The sequence below is a fragment of the Lipotes vexillifer genome, unplaced genomic scaffold (assembly GCF_000442215.2).
Source record: "Lipotes vexillifer unplaced genomic scaffold, Lipotes_vexillifer_v1.1 scaffold962, whole genome shotgun sequence".
In the NCBI taxonomy this organism is placed as follows: Eukaryota; Metazoa; Chordata; class Mammalia; order Artiodactyla; family Lipotidae; genus Lipotes; species Lipotes vexillifer.
In genome coordinates, this window is record NW_006788568.1 from 297,630 (window position 1) to 304,267 (window position 6,638).

The following is a 6,638-nucleotide window of genomic DNA, read 5'->3' on the forward strand; positions in this document are numbered from 1 at the left end:
TTTCGGCCTCCCAGCACCCCTGCTGAACTGCCAGCACTTTGTACTGAATTCTTCTGCTTCTTTCTAGCCCTGCCAGAACTTTTTCCCCTTCCAGTTTTATTGAGATATAATTGACATATAACATTGTATAAGTTTAAGGTGTACAACATAATGATTTTCTATACATATACATTTTGTGCAGTAAAATGGGGATTACCACAATAAATTTAGTGAACATTCATCACCTATATAGTTACTATTTTTTTTCTTGTGATGAGGACTTTTAAGATCTACTCTATTAGCAACTTTCAAATATACAATACTAGAACTTGGGGCTTACCCACAGAGGCAAAACAGAGGCAGGCTGGAACCTGGGACATGGGACCCTTTACTGCAGTGCTTGCACCTGGACAAACCTCTCCTCCTGGAGCAAGAGTACAAAGAAACTATGAGGGACTAAAAATAACTGCATGCATATGGGCAGTCGCAGCAAATTATGAACAACAAGATACAAAAAGGCCAAAAGCCAACTGCCGCTTCTTTGAATTTATTTTTAAAATTTATTTTTATTGAAGTATAGTTGAATTACAATGCTCTGTTAATTACTGCTGTACAGCAAAGTGACTCATTTATACATATATATACACATTCTTTTTCATATGCTTTTCCGTTATGGCTTATCTCAGGATGTTGAATATAGTTCCCTGTGCTATACAGTAGGATCTTGCTGTTTATCCATTCTGTATATACCAGTTCGCATCTGCTAATCCCAAACTCCCACTCCAACCCTCTCCCACCCTTCTGCCCCCCTGCCAACCGCCACTTCTGGGGTGCCGGAAGCAAAAGCAGGGTACTGCGCATGCCTCCTGCATACAGCACCGGCAAGGGGGTGGGCACACCACCTAAACCACCCCTCCAGCCTGACCCACCGATCCCCCCTACCCTCACCCCACATAAGGGACCAGCTTGCTCCCCTCCCCCCTGACCTCAGGGAGCCAGAAAGAGCACCTGTTGCTTGTTTTCACTCCCTTGTGCTGCATCATGAGTCCCAATAAAGCCTTGCCTGAATTTCTCATCTGGCCTCTTATTAATTTCTATCGATTAAAGAGTCCAAGAACCCAGGTTGGTAACAAACAACAGCAGCTTGAACAAAATGGAAGTTCATTTCTCATGTAAAAGTCTAAACAGCCTGCTGGTACTCTGTGGGTGGCAGCAGTAAGCGTGCCCCATCTGGTCGTTATGGAGGTACTCTGGGGCTCCTGTTTGTTGTTCAGTCAGCATCTGTTTGCTTTGTGGGTGGTGGTGAGGCTGGACAATGTGCCCAGCACCAACTTCAATTTCAACAGACAGTTAAAGGCAGGAGCTGCAGGAATTGAAGAACATGAGTGACAGTTGCCAGTCATGGTGGAGCCTGATGTGGGTTCTGGTCTTATACACAATCACAGGGGCCTTGATTCCTTCCACTCCTTACTAGAGGCTCAGGGGCAGGCATTCAGCTCTCTTGGTAGTATGGTCCCTCTTGAAAGATTTCCTTAGTGAACAATAGTCATTTCAGATTCTGATCATCTATCTATTTAATGAGTTTGGACTGCTTTGCAAGCCAATTGTCTGTCTAGAAGTTAGATTTCTGGGGGCAATTTTACAAAACAGCCCTGAGTGGGCAGCTGTGGCTCCCCAGCCTAGTCTGAACAAAGAGAAAAGGACTGGACAAGCCTCAAGACACCCCTCCCCCAACCCAAATTGCTTCCGGACATGGACTTTGTTATTGGTTCTCTCTCCCAGGACCTTGAAATGAGAGATAAAAGCAACTTTATTCCAGAAAATTCAGAGGCAAATGAAGGCTACAGGTGTCCCACCCAAGATCCTGACCTGGAAGGTCAAGGAGCAGATCCCATATTTATATAAGGGATTAGCAGAATCCTGTCAGTACCAAATTAGCTTAAGGCTTTGGCTTTGACATAAATGCCAGTCAGCACAACCCATGTGATCTCAAGGGTTTTAAGGAGCACGTTTGTTCCCACATTTGGAACAGAAACTAAAGTAGGACCAAACATCCTCATGAAACCTGCGCTAACCCACTCTTCCCGTAGCTCCAAGCCTCTGGGGTTTTATCCAAGCTGCTCGCTGAAGTCTGCTCTGTGTCAAGGCCTTTGCTGATGCCAGGGACACCACAGGCTATACCCAAAGGCCAGTGTCAGAGCACAGCTTTGAAGGTTATAGAAAACTCCCAGGAGACAAAAAAAGAAGGAATAAAGGATCCCAGGATCTGAAAAGAGAAGGCTTTGTGTCTGCAGCCAGAGCTCTGGGCAATTAGACATCCTCCTCCCTGACCTGCCATCAGGAGGGCACTAGCAGAGTGCAGAGGATGGGCTGCTGAATGGGGAGAGGCAGGGCCGTTGAAGGCACAGTAGCTGGGTGACAAGAATGTTAGTAGCAAAGCAGTGAGGAGGGCATGATAGCTCCTTGACAGTGACAGAACTTCCTACACAGGTTGGGAGCAGGGACCTTCTTAGTTTGTGGGGATGTAACAGTGTGGTGGCTCTGGATTTCCACTTTGGGACGAACTGCTTGGACTCAGAGGGAGTGTTGAGCAGGGGAAAGTGGAAGGTGCAGAGCTGTTTGAACTTCTGTGTGGCAGGGACCCAAGAGCTTGACAGGGCAAATGAGTCAGGGGGTGGGGGTGGGCAGGTGGGGGGGTAGCACAGGCTGGTCCCACAGTGCTCTTCTGGAATGGCTCAGGCTCCCTGCAATGCTGCTATCACACTGCCTGTTGCAGCCCTTACGCGCGTACAGGCCCTTCTGCTTGGCGTTCCTCTGCAGGCTGTGTCAGCCATCCCTGATGGAGGCCGTGCAGCATATGTTATATTTCTGATTTGGTTCTGTAGCCCTTGCTATGTACGTTTGGAAGGCAATGCAAAGGGTGCCTTCCAACGGCCTTTCCTTCCTCATTCAAGAACCTTAACGGTTCTCGAACCACTTAGCCTAAGAGTTGTTTTCCAAACTACAATAAAGGAAAAAATAAATGAAAGGACGCAAAAACGTTCAACTGGTCTGGCAGGACGTCACTGCTCTCTAGTCGTCAGGGGCCCAGGTTTGTTCTGTCTTTGGCTCTGCCATCCCTAGGGTGACAGCACAGAGGAGGGGGTACATCATGACAAAATCAGGGTTCTGGAAGAAAGGAGAGGTGGTGAATGGTTGTTGCCAGGCAATCACCACTTTCTACTTAAATGGAGAGAATGTGGGATTTGATGCCTGGTTTTAAAACTCCACTTCTGCCATCCACTGTCTGTGTGACCTCAGGCAAGTCAGTTAACCTTTTCTGTCCCTCAGTTTCTTTACCTGCAGAATAATTCCTACGTCACTGAATGGTTGTGGGAGCTAGAGTTGTCTTAAAAGAGCCTAGCACATGTCTGCTACATGTTGACACATGTCAAAACACTCCCTGCCATTGCTATGATTGGTTCCTGAGAACTATATTTAATTTTCTTCTCAGGCCTCCTAGGCTGCCACTCTCTCACTAGAAGGAGGATAGGCATCTCTTCACAGATCACTGTACAGTGACCTTTTCTAATTTTTAGCTGCTCAGAACCTAAACAATATTCCATTGAATGAAAATACTACAATTTATTTATCCACTTTACTGTGTATAGAACATTTGGAGTTTTCCCAGTGCTTTACTATTATATATAATATTGCTCTGCACATACTACTGATACACAGGTATAGAAGTTCCTTTAGAGTATAAACTAAGTGTGAAATTTCTGAGTCATATGATAGCGCTTGTCCTCCTCAACTTTACTAGATAATATCAGACATCTTTCCAAGTGGCACATCAGTTTACCCTCTCACTGGCAGCATATGAGGGTTTCTGTTGCTCCATGTACAGACCAACAGCTTCTTAAAATTTTGCCATTCTATAGGATGTTAGCAGCAAAGAATGGTGTCTCACTGTGGTTTTGACAAGGTTTTTATCTGTGTCTCACTGTGGTTTTGACAAGGTTTTTATCTGTTAGTTGCGAATATCTTGTCTTTGCTTGTCTTTTCATTCTCTTTATACTATCTTTAGTGAATAAAGTTCTTAATTTTAATGTAGTTAATAGTTTCTTCCTTTTTATTGCTGCCTTTTCCTTTATCATTGGTACTTTTTGTTACTTGTTTAAAAACATATTTCCCTGCTTGGGGTCACGAAGATGTTCTCCTATACTACCTTTTCAGAGCTGTATGGTTTTACGGTTCATGTTTATGTGTTTAATCCACTTTGAAATTGATTTTTGTGTACTGTGGGAGGAATTTTTATAGATACCCAATTGACGCAGTGCCTTTTATTGGTCATTTCTCAATGACTCTGCTTTCCCACCTCTGTCCAATATCAATTGTCTACATACGTGTGGATCTGTTTGGGGGGCTCTTTATTCTGTTCCATTGGTCTGTCCTCATATCAGCACCTCACTATTCTGATGTGATAATGTAAATTTTTTACCTTATTTTTCAAGAGTGTCTCGGCTGTCCTTGGCCTTTTTTCATTCCCGTATACATTTTCAAATTGACTTGTCAAAAAAAAAAAAAAAATCCAGTTAGGATTTTCATCAGTTTCAGTTTGGGGAGGACTGACATCTTTTCAATGTTGAGTTATACCATCTACGACTACAATACGTCCATTTATTTATTTAGATCTATCTAAATGTCTTGCAATAACATATTAGACTTTTATGTGTAGAAGCTTTGCACATCTTTAGCATGATTTATTTCTAGGTACTTAATACTTTTTAGTACCTTTATTAAGATCAAATTAACATACAATAACCTTCACAATAGAGTATACAATTTAATAAGTTTACCCTATATACACACCCTGAAACCATCACTACAATCGAGATAATAAGCATATCCATTACCACAAAAGCTTCCTCATGTCTCTTTGTAATCCCTCTCTCCCACCATTTCCTTTCCAGACATCCTTGCTTCCTACTCTGCACCCAGGCAATTGATGAAATACTTTCTGTTGCTATAGATCAGTTCACACTTTCCAGGAGTTTATATAAATAAAATCATACAGTGTGTGCTCTTTTTGATCTGGCTTTTTTCACTCAGCTTAATTGTTTTGAGATCATCTAGGCTGTAGTGTTTATCAATAGTTAATTGCATTTTAAAACCCTTTTTACTTTGATATAGTTATAGATTCACAGGAAGCTGCAAAAATAGTACAGAGAAGTCCTCTGGACCCTTTATCCAGTTTCTCCCCTGGATCTCTCCATGCCTGCCATTCATATCTCTGCTCAAATACAATCTGCTCACACAGAGTTTCCCTGACCAACCAATATAATAGCATGAGCCTGTAAGGCTCTATCATCTCTCCCTCCTTTACTTTCTGTCTAGAACTTATTCATATCTGATTTTCTCATTTGTTTATTGTGATCTCATCCAATTAGAATATGAATTCTATGAAAACAAACAGCTTGTCTGTCCTAGTCAGTGACTAGAATAGTGCCTGGCATTCAATAAATACTTGTTGAATAATAATAAATCTTCCAGCTACTGCACAATATGAATATTGTTCTTTCCATGTCATGGATGAGAAACTGGGAAAGATTAAGCAACTTGCCCAAAAGCACACAGTTAGTGATAGTGGTGGTTGGGACATTGGGTGCTGAGATTTGAATCTTTGATTTCTAAAGACATGCTACACTCTCTTTTAAAACAATTCTGAGACAGAAAGAAAAAAATTCTTCTGAGAATGAAGCAGGTTGCATCTATCTCCTTCTACGGCAGAAACCCTTTTTTATACCACAGACTTAGACCATAGTGCTCAGCCCAGGGGCAGCAAACATCCCAAGTGGTCAGCTCTTGGGGTCACTGGCCTCAGCAGCAGTGGCAGGGCCTTCAGGTTCCAGTGTGGATGTTACTTCCCGACCTCCCAGAAAGAGCAGGCAATTCATTTCCCACCATCCTCATTCAAGTTTATGTTTTCCTTTTTCTTTTTTTTTTAGTTGTTAATGACTTAATACTTCTAGCAATTTATTTCTAAATCTTTCTTTAAAGGGTCATCTAAATCTTTCTTTAGAGGGTCATTACAGTTCATTACAATTTATTGCAGATTCCTTTAAACAAGTCACTCCTGACGTAAAAACTATCATACATGTTTTTCTTAGTTTTTGGCACTATGTACTGTTTAGAACAATAGAGAAGAACTTTCAAAACAAAAAGTGGTTACTACTTCACAGGAAAAATATGCTAACAATTAGATTTTATTTTCACACATAAAAATTCTACATATCTTTAGTTAAGGTTTACGCAAAAGTTAACTTCCAAAAAAGATACAAGCTTAGTAAGTCACGATGAAAGTTAGCTGGCTTTCTTGAGAAATGAAATTAAAAACAGACTGTACTGCTTACTTTTCAGCAAATTCCGCTTTGCCAAGTTTCCAAAGGAAAAAGCCTAACGTAGTTTTCAGTGTTGTCTCCTTGCCTGGGAGAATATGGACGACTTGCTCCTTTCTGACAGCCTACTTTGTCACCACCGTTCCCAATCACAACTGAATCCATCAACAGGATAGCTTCACATGCTCACCATGCACAGCCTAGAGCTGCAAGCCCAGGTTGGTGCAGATAAATCCCCTCCTTCTTCAATGGATTTCAGACGTTGCTCTATGTGCTCCAGTC